Raw genomic sequence first — 23,335 nt, 5'->3', positions numbered from 1 at the left:
TTGCCTGTTACATAATTAAGATTTGCTTCACTGGAATTAATTTAAATTGCATATTGTAAGTCAGGGCCATCACTTACAGTTGCCTCCACAAACAGGTAGTTGCTGATTGTCAGCTGTAATATCAACTCCACATTCACTTCTGCAGAAATGTGTCTCTGCAGCCCTATGTACCACACTTTAAGCCATTAAAACACCTAGGTCAGTCCTCTGCCCTGCTGTCCTGTCCAGGAATGAATTGCAATTTTTTGTCTTAGTTCAGGGCAGAGGGACACAACTTATCTAGTGGGACTTCAACATGGGAGAGAACAACTGCACCAAACTATGCACAAATTGTACACATTCACCACAGCAAGAATTTTCCCCTAAAAATAATCTCTGAGGCTCACCAGGGGGGGAAGAGAAGTGACTCAGTTAGCAACAGTCTGTGCCTCATTGCCTGAGACTCAATATAAATTTATTTGCCAATTGAGATTTTTCAGTTAGGTGAGTGCTTGGAAGTTATAATGGAAAATAAAATCTGATGTACAATCCTTCCTATGAAAAGTATCACTGTAGGTTTAGAAACCAATATTCAGTTCTTTTAAAGGCAGAAGCAACACACAATCTTGTGTAGCCTTGGTGCAAGTATCGTGTTTGACCTAAGGAGAAGGGATGCAGGGGCAGCAAAAAGATTTTCCATAGCAATCCCGTTGGAGATCTAAGGTGAAGGCAACAACTCCTAAGGATAAAGCAGATAGCTCAGACCACTCAGGCCCTGACATCTCTGCTAAGGTGGCTGTTCAGTGCCAGTTACGTGACATGCATCTCACACCCAAAGAACGAAAAAGCTCGTTTCCAGTAGGGCCTCAAATGTTCAGGAGTAAATATTGAACCTCACTCATTTCCTGGGCAGAGTGGATCAGAATTAGAGAGCTGCTGACAATTTTGCTGCCTGGTGGAAGGAGAACCAGCAAAATTTGTGGGTGCAGGGATGCAGGGATGCAGTGCTGAGCAGCACTGCTGGTGAGCCCTTCCTTTATGCACCATGTGTGATGGGCTCACACTCATCTGTTGCCCTTCACAGCTGCCCAAACATAAATCATCCCTGGGGTGCTGGGAAGGAAAAGGAGGCAGCTAAAATAGACAGAAGGACTGCATGATAATAAAATATGCAAGGCTGGAGGTACCTTGGAAAGATATGAAGGACTTTGATTATTTTTCCCCCAAGGATGGAAGAAACAGAAGTTCAATATTACCAATAATTTAGGGTAAATTACTTAGCAATTGTTTTAGTTTCACTCAGCTCAACACATTAGTTATTTTCCTCCCCTTCCTGATGTATGTTTCAGCTATTTTCAGCAGATAAATACGTTTCACTACAAAGAAATAGAAGCCTTTTTATTATTATTTGAAACTGCAGATAGAAGTCCGTGAAAATAATTTCAGAGCCAGTCTACCTTGAAATTTATGTGACAGAGTTCATGAAACATCTTTATCAAAGTCTTCATAAATCACAGTCTCTGTCCACTCCTAGGCTGAGAAAAACCAGAGATATCAATTAACTTTTTTAAAAGTTGCCCGTTTCCTCCTTGTAATTTTAGGAGTTCTGGGGAAGCACAGGATTTTAGCTTCGCTTATAATCTGAATTTTGGAAGTGCTTTATTTCAGTTAGAGATGGTGGAATTTATTGCTTAGGAATCTCTGCAAACACAAGATTGTTCTGTCAATCCTTCTTTGAGGATTGTTGCTATTTATCTTTTTTCTTTTTTTTTTTTTTTTTTTTTTTTTTCCCATGTCTGGTAAAACTGCAAAAAGATAAAACTTTTAAAAAGGAAGATATTTTTAAAAGAAAAAACTGACACATTAAATAAGTATAATTTTGGAAAATGACAATTTAATGAAAATCAGGATGTTTTTCATCTTATATTTACACCGTTACAATACTTGTGCACATATTTTTTAGAAGATATGGACACATAAAGGGTGAGTTTATGGCTTTGTAGTTTAAAATATGCTGTTTTCAATGACTTACATTTTTCCCCATGAAGTAAAGCAGAAAAAGGTAATTAACCACTGAGAAAAAAATGTATCTATGAATTTTTCTTTTCTTTTAAACAAATAAACTTCTACTACTATTTTCCTGCAAATAAAATGGAAGCTATCAGAATACAAGCAGGAAATACTTCTGTCTGATGTGTTGGTAACATTCAAAATATTATGCTACTTTTTTTTTCAGAAAACTCTTTGATGTTCAAGTTCACTATTTGAGGGTGAAGAAACAGCCTCCAGAAGAAAAGAGAAGAAGGATTATGGAGAGCCACTAAAGATCAGATATTGGCAGGAACAGTGATTGAAATGGCCTCTCTGGAGATGAATTAAATCATGTCTTAGCCAGAAAAAGACTTCCTAAACATTTAATGGTGTGGATAACGGGATGTGTTTTGTATTAGCACAATATAACAGACTTTATGACAAAATTTTCTGTACATATAAAGGGAAGACAAGGATTATATATCCCTTTAAGGGTTATAAAATGATGAGCACAGTGAAAAGTGGTTGAGTACTTATTTTCCTGCAGGGGAGTAAATTTGAGTTGATGGACTCTACTCACAATTTTCTTATCGCTGTAATAAATTTTTATGTGGTTAATTCAGATTGTGGACACCTGTAAGGATACCAAACATCTAATACTGAAAATGGAAATAAGTATGAGACCACCTACATCTAGTTTTGAGGATACAAGCAAAACAGAAACTTTTATTAGGACAAAAACAAAATATGGCTTTCTTTCAAACAGCAAACAATACACAGGGAGGTTTCCTTAACACCTCCAACATGCAAACACCTCTTAGTTAATAAGATAATGGAGAAGCAATGGAGAGCCCTGTGGTGGGCATGAGGCTACCTGTTTAAACTGCAGATTGAGTATGTCAAGTGAGTATTTCAGGAAGAAAACAAAAAACTGGGCTTGGCATAGAAATGGTGAAAATAAAGCTAATTCCCTGTAGTGTGTGCAGTGGTGCAGCAAGCAGACAGGCCTCTGAACTTCAGCTGAATGAGCTGCAAAATCAGGGAATGATTCAATGAAGTTCAATTAATCTGGGTGTATTCCCTGGAGCAATTACAAGTGTTATAATTGAGAAAAGTATTAAATCATTAACAGGTTCTAGCCAGAAATGGATCTGTATTGAGCTCCCAAACAAAAAACTTCATCAGAAAAGAGATGAGGAGATGGAGTTTCCTGAACTGAACCAGTCCTACACCTGCCAGCAGGAAGCATGAACTGGGCCAGGAATGCTCCTGACAGCGAGCACAGCCTACCCAGCTCTGACAGGCAGAGAAGCCAGGTAACCTTTCTGAATTTCAGAGAGTAACGGAGGAAGAAAACTAGGGGGTAAACGAGGGGCTGCTCTTTGTAAAGACATCGGTGGAATCTCCCCAGAACACTGCGAAAAGCAGAGGGAAACAGAGCTCATATAGAAACAGAAGCATTGCTTGGGGAGCTTGGAGGAAGAGGGAAAGTTTCATAAACATCAATCCAGGAATACTCACCTGGGTACAGGTCCTATATCATAGTGCAAATGTTGGAACCATAAATGAGGATTTTGGCAGCAGACAGATGTCGTGGTTTAACCCCAGCTGGCAACTAAGCCCCACACAGGCACTCACTCACTTCCCTCCAGTGGGAAGGGGAGAGCATAGGAAGAGTAAAAGCGAGACAATTAATGGGTTGAGGTAGAGAAAATTTAATAAATACAGCAATTTGTACTGTTCTGCTTGCTACTCTCTAAGGAATTGCAAGGACAATGCAGTTCTGTACATGAAGGTTCTTTTTCCTGATGATCCTCCTGTGACAGCAAAGGAAGACTTGAGAAACAAAGAAAAGCTTTATTACATGTAAGAGACTTTATACACTTTTGAGGCAAAAAAACCACCCGAAGAATAAATTGTGCCTTAATAGCACAGAAAATTCAAGTTAACTCTCAGAGTGATTGTTTTCTGCAGGAATTCAAGTAATAATAGAAAATCATATGTTAGGAAAGCAACCATCAAGATTCTACAGGTAGCATTGAGGTGCAACAAGGAAAGCATGGAAAAACAAGTTATTTCTTTTGACCAGATGGCCACGAAATGGAAGTGTTAGACATGACTTATGAAGGAATGATGCCTAAAGCAGCACCTGGCATCCAAACCAACGTGCTGCAGAGCTCTAGAAGCAGCAGGAATCCGGCTATGCAGGGAAGAAATTAAAAAAAAATAAAGAAAAGCATCAAATAGCCACCAAGTTGTGGCTGAGATCTATTCCCCATAGCCAGAAGTGGTGCATGTAATATCAACCTTTGCTATGAAAACATCTAAAGCCTGGTGAACCATACATGCTGCACAACTCAGTATAACTCTGAGATCTGCTGTCTATCACCCAAAGTATTCTGAGCAGGGAGAATATTTGGGGAAAACATTGACAGAAGCTCTGGTCAAAACTGAAACAAGACACTGTAATGAAAATACCTCATTTCTGCATAAATTTGTTCTGCAAACAGTGCCAGTGGGACTGCTCTTAAAATGCCAGCTGTAGAGTAGATTTAATTACTAAGATCTGGGTTACCAAGAGTTCTGGAGCACTAATAAGTAGGAAATAAAATCTCCAAATACTGAAAAATTATGATATACATTTAATGCAATTCCTGCATAAACCAGGCAGTGCTGGCATGCCTTGGAAAGGAAGAACAGAGGAAATAACTGTTAAATCACAGTTTTCCTTGTAATCTATTTATCAGAGATCAAAGGCAAAGATACTGGACAATTCTGTTGCTCAGTTACAATCAGATGATTTCCAGAGGTCACAAGATGGGGCTTCTCTGGCACGTAATATGAGTTACAACTTTTGTTGGCTTAAGGAGGAAGAAAAGGTGCTATCAGAAAATGATTGACAAGCCAAAGCACTTCTTCTGGGAATTGTTTTTACAGTTGCATTAAAGAATCAGAAAACAAACCAAACCCTAAAAACTTGGCACAAATAACACCAGCCAAAGAGAAGTTTCCAGCTAACGTTAAAGCTACGCTTTTACTGCAGTTTTTTATCTGTTCTCTTTCAGTCTAGTTTCCTGTTCTTGGTGTCTGCAAGCACACATATCTGTTGTTTATAATAAATTCTGAATTCTTTTGCTAGCTTAATTCAGGTTTTCCAAGGGAATACAAGTCTCATATGTGGTGCATTCCTCTGACAGAGTGAAAACAGGCAGCCAACTATGGATATATTAATATATCCTGTGAAAAACAGTGCAGTTTGTGCTCAGCTCTTTGTAGTTAGCCCTGAATCTACATTAGTGTTTGTACAAGAGCCATAAAGTCAATTAAACTGGACTGACTTGATTGCTGCCTCCTGATCTACCTGAGGGAAGATATTGTTTGAACTGGGGAATATGCATCAGGGGAACAGCCATGCTGCTATTTTTAAGGTGCATGTATTTGATTACTCTTGACTGTAAGCTTGAGGGCTCTAAGGTGGCATGAAGATGCAGCTCAGATTTTCCTGTGTTTAGTTTTAAGTTTCTTCAAGAAAAGTAGGTTACTTTCTGAGAGTTTATGAAGTTCTTATGATCTTTTTTTTCTGCAGAGTTTAATAGCAGCATTTGCTGTTTAATATTCTAGCCATATTCCATATTCAGAGGCAATATTATTTCCTCTTTGTTATCAGTTTTCCATTTTGCAAAGTGACCTATACTGAAAATAACATATACCCCATACTCTATGGGGTCTCCTTCAAATATGTCATGCATGGGATTCAGGTACCTAACACACCCTTCTTCCTCCTTGTTCTCCATTTAAGGGTTCAAATACAGGTATTTAACATTTTAAAATCTTATTAAGCCTGCACAATATAAACACTACACTCAAAGCCATTTTTTTTTTTTAACAATTACTAAGTGTTTTACTGCTGAAATCTGTGCAGAAGAGCAAATGGTGATATTATGTTCATCTTGTGTATTTAATGGCAGGATCTGGGCACTGCTATTCCCTTGATTGAGGTGTCTTAGTCCTCAGCTAAACCATTTCATTCCTCCTTGATCAGGGAAGCAGCAGTCCAAAAGTTCTCTCAGCTTGTCTCAGATTTTACAAGGATTTCTTTGCAGTCACATTTGATGAAAAGGAATCTGTAACTTTCTCCAGATTTCAGACAAACCTGTTGCTTTCTAGCTTAAGGCATCACAAACTCCTCAAATGTTTTTCAGCTTTGTTGTTTCTTCCCTAACCTTTTGGACTTTTCCAGACATTTTGCTGAAAAGTAACCAGTTGTAAGCCTTCCACATTCCAATTAGAAATGGAAAACATCTTACCTCTTTTTTAAGGGTCAGATATATGAATGTTATAGCGAAGAAATTATTCTATTTTCAACCATTTGGCCAAGGGATAACTGAATTCTGGGAAAGAAAATACTTCTCATAGAGAAATCCTAAAAAATATTCTACATTTCCCCTTGTATTTACCGCCAATATTTTGTATTTCTCTAGGGCTCTCCCTGCCCCTTCGTATCATACACTGCTGGCCCAAACACAATTTTCAAGGCTTGGGTTTGGGTTTAGGTCACCAGCCTCCTCTGAATGAGTCAATTTTCCATCTAATAAAGGGACAACTATTACAAATGGCACTATAAATTTTCTATGATGAAAGTGTGGCCATACAGGAAAAATGATGAATTCTTGACAGCATGAATTTATTGATGTCCCTCAAAACATGTTGTTTTGGCTCTTTATTTTTAAGCCCATGTGATGTAAACTGCTATGAGGAACCCATAAAGTTTTTGAGGGTTTTGTTCAAATTCCCCAAACTGTTCAACACTTAGGTCCTCAGCATCAGCATCATATTACACAATATTAAATTTTTCATTTGACATGTGCAGCTCACCCTGGCTGCACCCAAATTAGAAACATCATATAGATCTCTTGCTAATTCACTATTTTTTTCTCTATTGCATTTCAAAGAACGTTCAGAGATGCAAAGATATTTGAAAATTAAAGCTAGTAAAATACCTAATTTTCAAATACTTCTACATACCTCCAAGGGTCCAATCTTTTTTAAGCAAGGGAGAAGATCTCTGTTTTAGACTGAAAAGATCCCTTCTTCCCTGCCCATAAATCAGTCAAGAAAGAGTTGGTAGACAGACAATGTAAGTCCACTCAGCCAAAACCTAATTAAAATATATGCTGATGAGTATGGGCACCAAGAATACTGAACTTAAAAATTAGGAAAAAAGAAAAAAGATTATATTATGATGAGCTGATATTTTTATTTAATGCATCAAAACTCATCATTTCAGTTATGCAGGAAATAGAGAACTCTTAAAATTATTCCTAATTTAAATTGAATACAAATTATAATTTATATTAATATATTTATATTAATTTAGAAAGCCATTTATAATGGCTTTCTGCAGACATTTCTACCAGAAATAGTAGTGCCCACTATGTTATTTGGGATTATGAAAATTTTAATTTTATGTCATCATTCATTTCATTTAGATTGCATTTATTATTTTATGTGCTTTTCTAGTATTTCACTAATGGTAAAGTGTCTGCATAAGTGTTCTCTAATTAGCTAGTGTCAAGCTCCTTCACTAAAACACAAGTGGAATGATCATAGAATAATTTGGGTTGGAAAAGGCCTTCAAGATCACCCAGATCAAACACAAACCTAACACAGCCAAGCCTACCACTAAGCCATGTTCCTAAATGCCACATCTACATATCTATCAAGAACCTCCAGGGACAGTGACTCCAGCACTTCCCTTGGGAAGCTTGAACAATGTTTGATGACTCTTCTCTGAGGAAATTTTTCCTAATATCTGATATAAACCTCCCCTGCTGCAACTTCAGACCATTTCCTCTTGTCCTACCATTTGTTACTTATGAATGAGACCTACAGAGCAATTTTTCCATCATGATTTTGAAAGTAACAAAACCCTAGTAAAATCATACTCCAGTTATTTTACTAATCATCCATTTCACCATTAAAAATAGCAATGCATGATGCAAACTTTTCATGAGAAGCAATGTAAAATCCTGAGACACTGTACATTTAACACATTTCAATATTTTGCAATGCAATCTGTTAGAGGAACCTTTTCCATTTAAAAGTTTTTCAAGGGAATCTGTTTTGAGTTATATTTGAAAGCCTGAAACATGGTAAAATAGAGCGCTGTTTGCTGATGAAAAATGTCATCTCCAGATGAGAGAGAGCCCAAAGTAACACACAGCACTGGTACAACACCAGCTTAGAGGAAGTTAAAAGTTGAGTCCTGTGCATGGCTGGCAATGCTGATGTGTGAAAAAAAAGGTAATTCACCATCTGTTCTTTAAAAAAAGTAACAAAATACCCCTGTATCCCTTAAAAACATCCCATTCCAGGAAGAATGTTGCATTATAGGCTGTGCTTTAGCAAGATCTGGTTTATGGATCACTTCTCATATCAGAACAAGAACCTCCTTTCCCTGAAGTCCAAAGTCAGCAGACAGCAGGCTGCTAGGTGGATTCCTGTCCTGAAATATTCTCCCAGATTCCTTAAACCCTTTCCCTTTCACTATCACCAATGCAGCTGCCTTTTTTTTTTTTTAAGTAATATTAAAATATTTTTTACTAATATTAAACATACAAACAAAACACTAGTTGAACAATAGAAATCAGCCAAAAATTCTCAGAGGAGCAACAGAACCAGAGCTTTTTCAGCTATGTTTGGGCATCTTATCTACATTCTCAATTGGCATCTGATAAGAGAAAAGGGACATCAGCCCTCAAATATTAGAGTGGCCCTAAAAGTAGATGCTGAACTATGAATTTTATGAAGAGATTTCCTGATATTATGGTAGTATTCACTGTTATTCCAGTTTGAAAGAAAGGATGAGAAGATACTACAAATGTTGAAGCATACATGGAAATATGGCACCAACATTTTTCTTGGAAGATTTAATATATAAATTTGGTTCTGGCTTTTTGAGGGAATTTGTTTAGAGATTTTTTTAATTTTTTTTTTTTTTTTAATGGGAAGCATTATTTGCAGAGTTGTTTGTATTTTTGGTGAAAATGAAAGTATTGCCTTTAGAATAGCGTTCACAGAAAACTCTTGAGTTTTTTTAAATAATAGCTCTGCTTTTCCCTTACATCTGAGCAATTTTTTTCTACTCATTAGAACAGTAGAAAGACTTAGAATAGATCATTCATGTCTGCTTTTTCAGGTTTCTATTCAAATGAACTTAATTTTAGGGAGCAGACTGGCAATGACAGCATAACTAACTAGTGATTGATAAAGGGTTATTACAACAAAATGATATTATGTTAGCATTATGCTAAATCCTTAATGAAAATTGCATTGAAGAGATTATTTTCTTTAGAAGAATGTAAAATAATATAGTCAGAGATATTAAGTGTAGCAAAAATAACTAAATGAGCCTGTTATTCACAAAAAGTAATTGCTCAAGCATATATTAACTTCCCTAATTACTTAAGAAGCCTTTATAAATGCAATTATTCACACAATTTAAATAGTTGTTGTAATTAAAATACTTAGAAAGTGTGGCAAACAGAATAAAACTCTGAATAATTCCTTTTCCTATCTGCAGGTTTCAGGACATTTGTGCTCATGATTTCCAAGTGCAGTAAAGATGTTGCTAACTTCTGTTTTGGTAACAGTCTCTGACCTTTTGTCACCTATATCTGAAGCTTTAGATTTATTGATTCTTATTGATTGCAGCTAATTGTGGCAGCAGAGAGGTCAGCATGGATTATGCAGAAGGTCCATTTCTTGCTTAGTTTTTCCTGACTGCACTGAAGTCCACGGAGCTATGAAAACCCTACAGACAATACCCATGTCAGTGCAGTACTTGCTCATTTATAAGTTTGCTCATGCCTGCCAGAGCAGTGGCTGTTGGGTGCTCCCATCCTGAAAGAATGGCTCTGTCCACACTTATGCCCTCCTGAAGGATGATTGTTTTGCTCCTTTGGTTGGAATTGTTGGGAGAAAACTTTCTCCAGTATTGAAGCCTTACCAGGACAAGATGTTCTTTTGTTTAAAGATCCACTTGTCACAAAAGTAGTGCTATATTGATCCTCTGCAAATGACAGGGCTGTAGGTATATATTATTCCCATTTTCCGTGATTATAGAGTGGACATGGGGAATATACAATTTCTCTGCTGTAATAAGACACTTATTACATTTTTGATGGCATTTTTGATGCCATGTTCCCATCTTCTTTACTCCACCTTTACTTTTTACACAATATCTACTTGTATTACACATCACATTAGACAAAATATTGTATTCAACTTTTACAATCCTAAGCAAGCTATAAGAATTCAGGCTAATAGGAACAGTACTTTAACTCCAAATCTACTCTTTATCATTTATTGCTCTCTCCTTTACTGTTACCTTCAACTGGGTAGCTCAGTAGAAAAGGAGTCTGCCTGAGATATTTGGGTTTGAACTCACTGACCCTTTTAAAGCAAATGCTCTGGAGTGCTACACCTTTCAGTCCTTGGCTGCAGGCAGTGCTGGTGTTCTGGGTGCTCTCACTCTGTTATAGTGAGAGCTTTCTCTTTAAACGCAGCATTTGTTTCAGAAGAACAACAAAGTAGTCCCACCTCTTCACCAGCCCTAATCTTACAGGACAAATTATCATTACTCCTGTGTGTAGTATGACAAATACTCAAAATTACTCAAATTTACTAAAAGGAGGGCGATTGGAATACAATGATTTATGTTCCATGAAAGAAAACCCAAAAGCAAATTGAAATCCGAAGCAGTTCAATGTGTAATTTTTCCCAGAAGACTGTTATTCTTAGATGAGAATAAATTTTATCAAAGTGGGAATTTTGGGCCTGATCTCTTAACTCAGTCTCACAGACATAAAAATACCCTGTAAATTTTGATGTCAGTAACATTACAAATTACCATGACTCAAAAGGAGCAGATCATAGAGCTGAAACCGCTGGTGCTGAGGATGCAGTGAACACACCACACATGGTTTTGGGGGCAAGTGCCAGAAGCAGGGCTCCAGTCTGATCCCACATCCTTGACTTATGGCACTCTTAACCCATCTAACTTAACCCACACTAACATTTGGTCAGCATCTTTCAGTTCACTTTGATCTGAGAAGAATGGGTTCATCTCATGAGGTTGCAGGTTCACCTGAAAAGAAACTAGGTCATGCAATCCAAAACTCTGTGGTGGGAACCAAAGTGCAGAAAATGGGGATGATCAGGTGAAGAAATTCAGAAGCAGTCACAGTTGATCTGAACTAAAAATCTAATGTAGACTCTCCCTGGCTTCACCTTACACCTGCCACCTTTCAAAGAAAGACAAAAAAGAAAACAAGTTTTTAACTTTTATACTCCATAAATGTGCCTCAGTTCTGTCATAATCTATGAAAAGAATCTGTGGGACTACATTGAAAATATTCAATGTGGAATAAAATAGAATTTATAAAGAAGAATTTACAGTGATGCAGTATAAGCATTTTAAAAATTATGTTCTTTCTGAAAAATAAATACTTTAATTGGTGTAATGAAATTTTGGATATTCTGGGATCAAATCTCCAGGTTACAGGAAAACTGCCTGGACAGACATCTGGATACCAAATCTAAATGCAGCTGAGGTTTATCTTCCTTGGATATGATAATGACTAATAAAAGCAAGAGTCTGAACCAGTCTGTAGATAGGATTATGTCCTTAGGTTTTCTTTGAACTTTCTCCCCAGTGACAACCAGTACAAACCATCAGAATCAGAGAGGTTGTCCAGAAATCACAGATGAGAATTTAACAAGAAATTGTGTGCTGATGTGCATGAAGGATTCAGGCCTCATTCATTTCAGCACAGTTGCTCTTACACTGTGAGGCTGTCCTTCATTTTGTCACTGGAGACAGTAAATCCATACCAAACACCTGGTCTAAAATGACTTTCCAGAACAATTTTAACTCCTGTTTCTTGACTTCTACTTTGTATTTCTATTCAGTCCTTATTAGCCATGTGTTTTACCTATTAGTCTACAATTTTTCAGTCTCAACAGTTTGATAAAGAGAAAAACAAGCTTGCTGAATCTGAACCTTTGGTCCTAGACTACAATATTCATTACCAAAGTATTACCAAATACATATATATTTTTTCAAGCTGCTAAGACAAACATAAACTTCAATAATAAATTGTTTCTTCAATATAGGAAGAATTTTCTACCTTGCCTTAGGCTATTTGACAAAATTTTGATTATTGTATTTTCTTGAGGATAAGTTTGAATGGTTTGACACATAGCTAATGTGTTTGTGTTACCATTTTAAAAATCACCTACTTAGTTTATTTATTAAATATTAAAATATCAAAGGCCAAAACACATTGATAAACCTCTGTTAATGAAAATAAATTAAAATTTAGTTAGAAAGTTAAATTTTCTAGGAATCCTTTTTCCTCAAAAAAATCCCAATCCAAAAAGCCCAAAACAAACAACAACAAAAAAAAAACCAAACCCAAAAAAACCCCCAAACCAAACTAAAAAAACCAAGACTACCTAAACACTTTGGAAAGAAAATGGTGTGTTTCTTTGACATTTTTCAGTATGAAGGTATTGACTAACCTACGAAGTTATCTATATAGTTTTAAGGATATTGGATGGGGGGGAATTAAATTATGAAACAAAAATTAAATTATGAGGCATCTTCCATTAGAACAGAAATATTCCCAGGCATGTTATTTATATAAAATATGTCCTTCCTGATAATCACATCATAAACAAGACAGCTGCTTCTTGCTTTTTTTATTAAGTTAATTTATTATTGGAGTCTCAGAGACAGGAGGCTCTGTAAATATGTGAGTGTGACCGCAGAGTTACAGATATATGGTACTTAAAACAAATTATTGAGGAATTTCAGAATATGACTGTCCATTGCTGCTTGTTGGTACATCCTGCAACAGTACAATGAAAGGAGAGGAGATATTTTTTAGCTTCAAATTAAATTCGGAACTTTTTATATGAAGTCCTTAAAAGCACCGAGAGTTTTTAAGAACATGGCACTCATATCTTCTGGGACTGACCGCAGCTCCCTGTAGTGTGTGTCTGTGATCCTTGAAGGATGATTGTGCCCTCAGGAGAGGGAAATAGTGAAATCACACCTTCTCTCTGTGGAGCAGTGAGGCCCAAGGGGATGTGGGATGGCTTTTCCCACTGGTCTGTCACAAAGAGTCCCTAACTCAACTGATCTTGTTAAAGATAGGATTTTCAAGGCAGGTGGGTTAGACCTTGGCTCCCTGACTCTTTTAAAAATCCCACATCACAATAAAATGAAAGACCTTAAACCCCCTTTGTAGTTTACATAGCTCTTATTAAATCTGCTCATATGATTAATGATGAAGGAAGAGAAACAGTGATGAAAAATGCTTAGAAGCTCAAGTTGAGCAATGTACATTGAGACCCAGCATTCATAAATTGGGAAGTTTTAATGACTGTATCATGCAGAAGGACATCAAGCAAAAAAACCCCCATGCACCCAGTTTTTGAGCATCCACAGAGGTGTTGTTTCTTGTATCATGAGTTCTGGTTCATTACAGTGTAAAATAGGCTGTTCAGGAAATTAACACCTATATGTGTAATTAGTGTGAAATTCAGCTGCATCCAGAAACGGTGTTTTCAAATCTGAGGGGTGCTGTGGGTCTGTTTTCTAATGTAAAGTATTGTGAGGCTAATTTCAATCTCTGGAAAAGAGTTTGAAAGTCTGCAGACACCTTATTAAGAGAAGTTTCTCATTTTTCCTGTCCCAAGAAGGTGCTGACACCTCCTGTATAACTGTGTAACAGCTTCCATGGACACAGGGACTGTTTCTTTCTTGATGCTTTACTTCCTAAGGTTCTGAAACCAGGGAGCAGCAAACAGAAGACTGAAAAGGAAAAACAGGGGAAGAACTATTCAATATGCATCTATTACAGAAAATTTTTAGTGAAACGAGAGATCATGAGGATTATTACATGAGTAGCAAAACAAGCAAGAAACAGGCTGAAGGGAAGATATTTACAATGCATAGAAATAGGAATAAGGATGATTCTAATTATATAATTATATTTTGATTTTAAATACTACAATTTAATTTTAATACTACAATTCCTGAGATTAAAATATTTTCAATAAAGTAACTATTAAAGAAAAAGCATGCTGATGACATTTGTTAAAGATACAGAGCAGGAAGGGAGAATTACAGAATTACATAATCACAGAACAGGTCAGGTTGGAAGGGATCCATGTGGGAACATCTTGCCCAACTTCCCTGCTCAAGGAAGGTGATCTCAGAGCACATGGCACAGAATTGCACAGCAGTGGCTGACAGGTACACAGACCTTAATTTGCACACAGCCTTTTAAGCTCTCATGGAGCACAAAAATCAGTATTTTTGCAGTAAAATCCATTCATTTTGTTGATTAGATACCTTACAGACAGTTAAAAATCTGTTTTTAAAACAGACTAAAAGAAAACTAAAAGTTTTCTTCCTATTAAAGAAATAGGATGAAATTTCACACTGTAAAATTAAAATACTTCCACTGAGAAATTAATAATGAAAACTGAGGAGTTACCAGTTAGAAAATACAAAGGTGCTTAAACATTTGGAGACGCCTGTGGATCAGACAGTGGCTCTGAATTTGCTATCTCTCTGCAAGTCCTGCTCTGTGGGATTAGGAAAAGAAGGTATTTTTGTGTCAATCTGACAATAGATATCCTGTCAAGGTATCAAGTCTTGACTTCATATGAGGAACTAGCAAATTGTCTGTTGGAGTTCAGATTCTCCAAATAAAATTATGAAAGAAACAAAACAGATAAATTCATGGCATGGAGCTCAGCAAAAGACAGCTCAACAATTTGAAGGAATAGAAGGCCTTTAAGTTTTAATTAGATTTAATTGAATTAACCTTTGACTTGATCAGCCGAGTAAATTCCTAAAACTCCATGGACTAAACATGAGAGATGGAGAAGACTAATTTATGTTAATTAATAAGGGCCTGAGGAGAATAAAGGATAGATAAATACAAACACAGTTATACTGACAGTTAGTTTACAGTTTCTAATACTCAGAGGACAGATATTCTGAAACATCCTTCCTGCAGTGGAAATCCAGCTGATTTAAAGTGAGAATTTGGTGTGCATATGAAATATGATTGATTTTTTTACCTGTATCAGCAAGGTACATCTTTACAGGACCCAACAGATCTGCTTAAACGTATTGTTCATTGAAAAATCAGTCATTACAGTGATTGCTCTGAGGCAATTTGAGAGCAGCAAAGTGATACGTTGCGTACACTCAGCAAAATTATTTAATTTCCCTTGTGCCCCGGTGTTCGTGCAGCACATTCTCTATGTTTGGATAATATTTTTCAATAATTACATTTCTCTAATAGCTGCAAGAATTTATAAAACATCTTAATTTCATTAATTTAGCAGCCAGTGTAGAATTTTAAACAGCAAGCATTCCCAAACTTCAGTGGCTTTGCAGATGTTGTGATTAGTAGAACTAGTGAATTGAGGCATATTAGTTAAAGTGACATACAATTAGTCACGCCAAATTACATTTGTTTGTTTTGATAAAACTGGGAGAAAATCAATTTCAACAAGAAAAAAACTTTGGATGATCCTGTATGCTTTGTAGAGGATCTCGTCTTCCATCCTCTTGGCTCTTACTGTCTTTAAGAATTTGAATTATTTTCCAACTTCCTTTTATCTTCCACTCCAGCTTCCTTTCTTCTAATACCACAAAAAAAAAAAATTATGCCAACCCTTTTCTGACCAAAAATGCATCTTTTTTCTGGCTACAGTGCTTTTTTGAACCTTGTTTAACTTCTCATACTGTGAGCCTTTCCCCATTGAAACTGAAGGTGGGACTGAGACAAAAACCATTAACATTCCGTAAGCAGAGAGAGCTTTCAGTACACTTCCTTCGAGCCAAGGTTTCCTAAATCAGAAGAGGAAATTTAATGTGCAATACACTGGCTTTTTTTTTTCTAATGTGGTCTATTTTTTACTTTACTCCAGCAGTGAGGTGCTCCCTTCTGCAAATCCCAGACACTACTTCATGATACAAGAAAAGTAAAAACCACATTACAGAAACACAGAAGCATTAAGGTTGAAGACACCTTCAAGATCATCTAGGCCAACAATCAACAGAGACCCACCACGATCACCCCTAACCCATATCCCCAAGTGCCACATCCAGACACCTTGTGAAACTTCCATATTTGTTTGAGAATATTTTAGTGCAGGCTAATGCAAAAGAATACAAAAATTATTAATATAACATCTTATGTCAGACTTTGATGGTTTCAGGGACAGCAGGTAATGGGTTATGACTGCAAGGTCTCAAGTAGTTGGACACAGAAAGCTTACATACACAACACCCTTAAGAAAAAGAAAAGGAAAAATGCTAACCCAGTGAAAGTGCACGTTTGTGTGCCGTGTGCCTGTGCTTGTGTTTAGACATATGAATGCATCTAGGCTTAACTGTAATCAAAACCTGAATTAGTATTTAAATAAAAGTATGTCCTCTTATTCATTAGCCTTCTATGCTGGTTCCAGGATTATCCATATTTTTTAATTAATTGAGCATTTCTTACTTGATGTGGAAGGTCAAAGAACAAAGCCACAGAATAACTGAAGCCGACACTATTTTTAACAAATAACAATACTCATTAACTGGAAGAAGGTCATTATACTGCAATTCCCTGCTGCTTTGTTATTTTCATAAGCAGTTTACATAATGAGATTTGAGAAACCCTACAAATTGTACACTCTTTACCAAAATGAGCATGAAGTGTTTAGTTTAACTCAAATGAAAAACTACAATATTTAATCATAGCAATTATTTTGTAGCATCTGAATATCAGGATCTTGATGCTTCATGTATGATTAAGACATCATTAAAAGCAAGCACATTATAAACTGGAGATACAAAGACAAATATCATCCTGGAGAATGTCTAATTTGAAATGTCAGTCAAATGTCAGAGGGACAATACAAATATGGACAAAAAAGTCCATATTTGTGCTGACAACAGGTTGCTGTGTTTAAGCTGCACAAGTTCACATCTTTGCTTACTGCAATGAACTGGAGCTATTCTTTGAGAAAGAGTTTGCTTGTCCCTAGGCCTTCTCCATGATCCAAAAGTGACCATTACTTCCTCCTTTATGAGTCCTTCTCACGCTGTTCCATGTGGAAAATGCCATACCCAGCTGTACTGGGGCATTTTCACCTAAGAGATCTGTTGAATGTGCCTCTGATAAGACAAATCACAGGAGACACTGCTCTATACTGTGAGGCTTGAGAATCACTGTTGATAATTCAGGATAATTCAGGTGTTAACCTTCTCTGATGTCTGGCATATTCCTCCTGGGAAGGCTGGCATCCTCTTCCTGAACAGTGACACAAATGTCACGAGGGCCCCAAGGAGGAGGGTACTGCTGTGGGCCAAGGATTCACTATTGCTAAGTTCCCCTCTCCTTCCCCCTGTTCAGAGTGAACCTATCCATATTATATATTATTGGGGGTGATCTTTGGCTTTATGCCCATCCTACACTCCTTGATTTCTCAAGGATGTGCCAGGTGAGCTGCCACCTGCCACACTAATCACAACAGAGCAGGAAGAACTACTTCCAGGATTTTGTGCATATCCTGGAATATGCACAAAGATTGAAAATACGAGAACAGCCCTAGAGTTTTGAGTGGTTCCAACTTTGAATTATTATGATCAGGTTAATTTGCTCTGGACAGTGCAAAGACTTCTCTGCAGCTACTGAAAACAGAGTTTTACTAACATAATGCATTAAGAATGTAAAGGGTACTACTCTCAGGCATGTTTGGGAGCAACAAGGAGCACACAAGAGCTTTAGGATGGCTGGAATGCTGAATAAATCAAAGTGCACGTGATTTTATCCATATGACTGATGGATATCAGTAATATCCATTACTAGCAGGACCCAGAACAGGTTGCTTCCTAAATGATTTCCAAGTTTCATTTAAGCAAAGGCTAACTTAATGACACCAAAAGAGATTTTGAGAATGCTATTAAAATTGCACAGTGTTGCTGATCACGCTTTTAGTATTTTAGCTTGTTGCCTAGTGCCAGTTTATTGAGAGGTATAGACATACTGGAAGCCACCAAATGTTTAAATTCTCTCTAGAGCCCTCTAAGATTGCTCAAACTCCAGCCAGAGTGCATTACCTATTCTCTATGTCCTTGTTTATCCATTAAAATGTGCAGTGAAAGAAGTAGAAACCTTGAAGTAGAAAGGTTTGTCAGTACGAATAGTGTAAATAAAATTAAGGGGTCCTAACCCAATCTGCTTCTCAGTATCGCGTCCCCATTCCAAGCTATGGGCTGCTTGCCAACGCTATATTCATTATTGTTATATTCATTGAAGCTGTCTTTACAAGAAATAAGTTTAGCCTACGTCTAAAAACACAAAACACTCCAGAATCAAAAATGAAGGGAAAATATACTTCATTTAGTCCCAGCTTTACCTTTCCTAGCCTTTCATCTTAATGATCAAGTGCTTCTGTCCCCTCCTCTCCTGCTGACATTTTGACCTGTAGCGAGAGTATCCACTGCAAATCTGCCCAAGTCAGAGGTGCCCCAGGTTGATCACAGGATGCCAAATGGCTGCCACTCTCCTGCCTATGGACTCTGTGGAGACTGGGACCTCCTGAGCACTTTTGAGTCAGGGGATCCCTGGGTGATATTAACACCTGGATAACTACTGAGAATACTCTTCTGTCTAGTTGCTTTCTTTGACTCACCATCCCACTGAAATCACAGCAGTGCTCTTCAGGAGCTGGAGTGTTCTGTGCCTGGCCAAAATCTTTTATAAGGGCGGTACTGAGCATAAAACAGAGAACATTTGATTTGATTCAGGTGACGTCATCCATTGTGATATAGCCTAAAACTTGAATCTGAAAAACTCTCAGGTCTTCAAATCTCTTCACCAAGGTGCTTTAGGAGAGTTCTTGGATTTTCTCATTCTTAACAGTCAATAAATATACCAAGCAGAACAAACTTTTTCTCCCAAGGTGTAATCCAGAGGTCTAGATAAAAGCCAAACTCATTTAATACTGTTTTGATGGTTAATGAACATAGATTAGCAGGCTGTTGGATAGATGTGTGTAAATTTTCTCTTGATGTTTTCCTGAAATGAACTACTAAAGAATGAACTACAAAAATGAACTACTAAAGAATATTTTCTTCTGATGACTCTTTAATCCTTTAGTTCAACTGCATGCAAATCAAATGCAGTGAGAATATGATCATTTTTTAATTGATGATTTTCTTCAGCATCTCATTTCTTTACCTATCAGCCCCGCTATTTTGTCTCATAGCGACGAAAGATTTCGAGTACAGAATCATAGGACAAAAGAATTGCAGGGGTGCAAATGCACCTCTAGTTTGGGAATTCTCTAGTTTTCCAACCCTGACTATACAGTTGAGTTTTGAAAATTTCCAGCAATGGAGACTTCACAAAGGCTCTGGACAACTTCCCCAAGTGTGTGACCACCTTTACAGTAATAAAAAAAAAATAAAAAAAAAATAAAAAAAAAAAAAAAGTATTTGCAATGTTTTAAACAGTTTCCTCAATTTTAGTTTGTGCCCATTCCACTCTGTCCATTTCCTGGCACCAATAAGAAGAGTCCAGCTCTCTCTTCTTTGTTTTGCAGTGAGGTACCAAAAAGTTCAGTGAGTTCCCCCACGTCACAGAGCCAGTCAGTGAGAGGGACAGAAGGAAACTTAGGCAAGGACAAATATTTCCCCTCAAGAGGGCCTAAGCTACAGCTTCAGCCTTTTTACAGTAATCTAAGAACACTTTTGAGGTTCCTGGGACTGGAAAAGTCTTGACATCTTTCCTTTTGTGCAAGCAGTAAAGTTCACTTCTCATGCCTGACATCTGTGGACTGCTGGGTTGAAGATTTTGAGGGGCTTTTTGTAATCCTTTAGTGACAAGAGCTTTTCAGTGATACAGATGTCTTGGAAAAAAATATTGATTTACTTCAAGGTGCTTGTAAGTAGCACTACTTCACTGCAAGGAACTTGGTCTCTTTTTGCTGAACTTCAGTTATTTTCAAGATACCAAGTTTTATCTTAATGTTTATGGTGAAAAACAGTAGATATGTTTCTCTTACTGCGGCACCCATCAGAGGTAGCTTATGTCACATGCACCATTAATTGGTCAGAAAAAGCACAGACATGCCTATTGCAATTACTGAATTCCCTTTTCCAAGCACAAATAAATCACTCTGTATTCATTAAGAGACACACTTAAACACTCCGAATTTTCAGCATTTCGACCTGTATGAATACTATGCTGATTTTCTTCAGGAGGGGAAAAAAAAAAAAAGGCTGCTAAAATAGCTGCAGGTCAGTCAGCAGTGATCACACTGCAGGGACTCTTGCTGCACCAGGAGCTCAGTGAATGCTTGCAAAACCACCTGAGACCTGTCAAACTTTCATTCCTGTTCAGGCATAGAAGTTGACTTTTTCCTCTTAATTCTTCCATAATAGTTTAGGAATAGTGAGAGCCTGTAGAGGATGTCAGTTTTCAATCAAATCTAGTTAAACTAAAACACACACAGCTTGCATTTTCATTATGAATTTTCAGGCCCCCCTAAAGCCCAGAAATCTTACAGTTTGATGGGAAAAAAAACAACTATAATGGCTATTATTAAGATTTTTAAGTCCTGTGAGGATGGCACCCAAGGGTCCCAGCCAGGATTGAAACATCTTTTCCCCCTCTCTGCCTTTGACTTGATGACACATAAAATAACTCATAAATGGTGCCTGACAGAAAGAACTTCCTGCCTATGCAATGCCTGTCTCTTCTCCAACCTGCTTCTTACCTTGCTACTGAACATACTTTGCAAAACGCTATGACTTACTCTTCTACAGTAAGTAAATAATGATGATTATTTCTCAATGTGTTTATTTTCTTCACACAGTTTATTTTCTCTGTTATCCAATTTTTGCATCCTTATTTCAGGGACCTACATCGGTTTTGTGCTCACTTGCAGCACTGATTTTCCATTCTCCCTCAGCTTCATTCTTTCCTCATCTTACCCTTGAAGGCTCTTCTGTCTTTCATATTTCTTTCTTTTCTACTTCCTGTGCCATGTCCATTGTCAGATTGCCAAGGCAGTGTTCAGACCAACCAGAAATTGGAATTGCCTACATGACCTTTCTCATACTGTGCCTGTATGAAAAGACTGGACTAAGAAAGAATGATTCCAGGAAATCAAGAAGATCAAGGATCCCATCTGATCCTGACACCAATTCACTGCTTCGTGTTCATTTTGTGTTCCTCATCTGCACCATCCTGTTATGCCCTGTGGGTATCTCATAACGCATTTCTTAATTTCTCATCTGGGATCAGAGGGACTGAAAGCAGGGATATTCTTGCTCTATAAAATTTGCACCACACTGATGATTAATACTGTTGATATTTCTCTGATGGATATGCCTAATAGTCAAATGAAGAAGTACAAAAACGGACATAAAAGAGGAAGTCCCCATTTCAGACAGAGTGTCACATTTTTCTTTAGACTCCCGTGTGTCAATATGATTACTGAAACATAAGGTGGTCAAGGTTGGAAGGGACATCTACAGGTCATCTTGTCCAAATGCCCTGCTCAGCAACTGCATCAGTCTGTTCATCCAACCCATAATTCATCATCTTTATAAATATCTTGTGAGAGTTTGTGTTGACACTGTTGGCAGACAATATTCACTGCTCTCCCCTCATCTACCAAACTACTAAGATGGATAATGTATATGATTCACAAATTTTCTTCTTTTGTCTCCCAAAATTCTGGTGTTGCTCCTCAGTACTTAGGCCACACAGTAGGAGTATAAGCTCTCTACTTTCCTGGCTTAGAATTCCACCCAACCTATAAATGAACATTGTAGTTCACTTTCTTCTACACAATCATTTCACTGATAAATTCTAATCAGATTTAAACTTTATGCTCTCTATCTCTATTTCTTTGGATTCTGCTAACCTTTGTGATGAACCTTTTTTGTTGTCTTATTCTTCATTATTCCCCTTACACAATCCTTTTGTATCCAAGACAAACCGGAAAAAATTTGCTAGAAAGAACAGAGATTTGGCATTAATAGGAGAGACAGAAAGAAATCTGTTGAGTAATGAAAAACTAGCTTCTTTTTTACATTTAAATAATATTCTAAGTACTCTTTCTGTGAGGTGTCATAATGTTCTTTCATTGACTGTCCTGCTCCATATTCATCAATGACACCTCCTGGCTGATCAGAACTTTATTACTTATAATAGAGTTGTCATCTGCCATCGGATAAAGACCTTGATCCAGATTTTCTGTGCAACATTTATAATTGGGAACAGAATCTGACTCTCTCCTGGGATTAGCAGCATGATGATCAGTACCAGACAGTTAATAACTTCCACAAATCACCATTATGAGAAAGTCAGGACATTGGAATGGAAAACTGAGCTGTGCAAGAATCAGGCAGGCAAGATACTTAAGGACACCAAAATCTAATGAGGGGAAAAAAAACTTGCAGATAAACTGCATAGCAACCGAAATATCATGTAGGAAGTTCAGACAGTTTAATAGCCTAGAAGGTAATTCATATATGATGTTCTCAAGACAATAGTATGATGGTAAAGAACAATCTGTTCTTTACAAGACTTGAGTCTTGCCTAACTAATTTCAGTAGGACAAAAAAATCAGAATTAGATATAGGCTTAGTCCTAGATGTTACAGAACAAAACTGCTTTAAAGAAAGCTTATGGGCCCACCTTACATTCTGTTCACATCAGCAATTCACATTTTAGTGGCTTCAGAAAAATAAACTTTTTGTCAGAGATGAAACATTTTTAACAGACCAGAAAGTTGGGACTAGCAGGTGGGACCCAGTCAATGCTTATTTTTTCAAGGGTAACTCATTATTCTGCTTTGCTGTGGATTTCCATTGAAATGGTATGATAAATAATGACAAATACGACAAATGACAAATAATTTTCTTTCCCTAAAAGTAACATCAGCAGCACAAAGCAGCTGGAAGCTGGAGGTAATCCTCTTCTTGAGGTCTGCAGTGATCTGGGTACATAGCCTCCCCCTCAGAGTCAGTGGGTTTAAGTCAAACTCTGACAGGTACAGAAAATTGTCACTGTCTAAGGAGTGCCCTGGGTGACAGAACAGCCAGGGGCTGGTCTCTGTGTGAACACTGCCACTTGGAAGTCTGGATGCAACTGTGTGTGCATAAATGACATAGTGGAAATTTATTTGCTGGGTGATCAGATGGAACATCCCCAGCACGTAAAGTTCT

This window comes from Poecile atricapillus, chromosome Z (assembly GCF_030490865.1).
Source record: "Poecile atricapillus isolate bPoeAtr1 chromosome Z, bPoeAtr1.hap1, whole genome shotgun sequence".
Lineage (NCBI taxonomy): Eukaryota > Metazoa > Chordata > Aves > Passeriformes > Paridae > Poecile > Poecile atricapillus.
Note: the sequence above shows the minus strand (reverse complement) of the source record.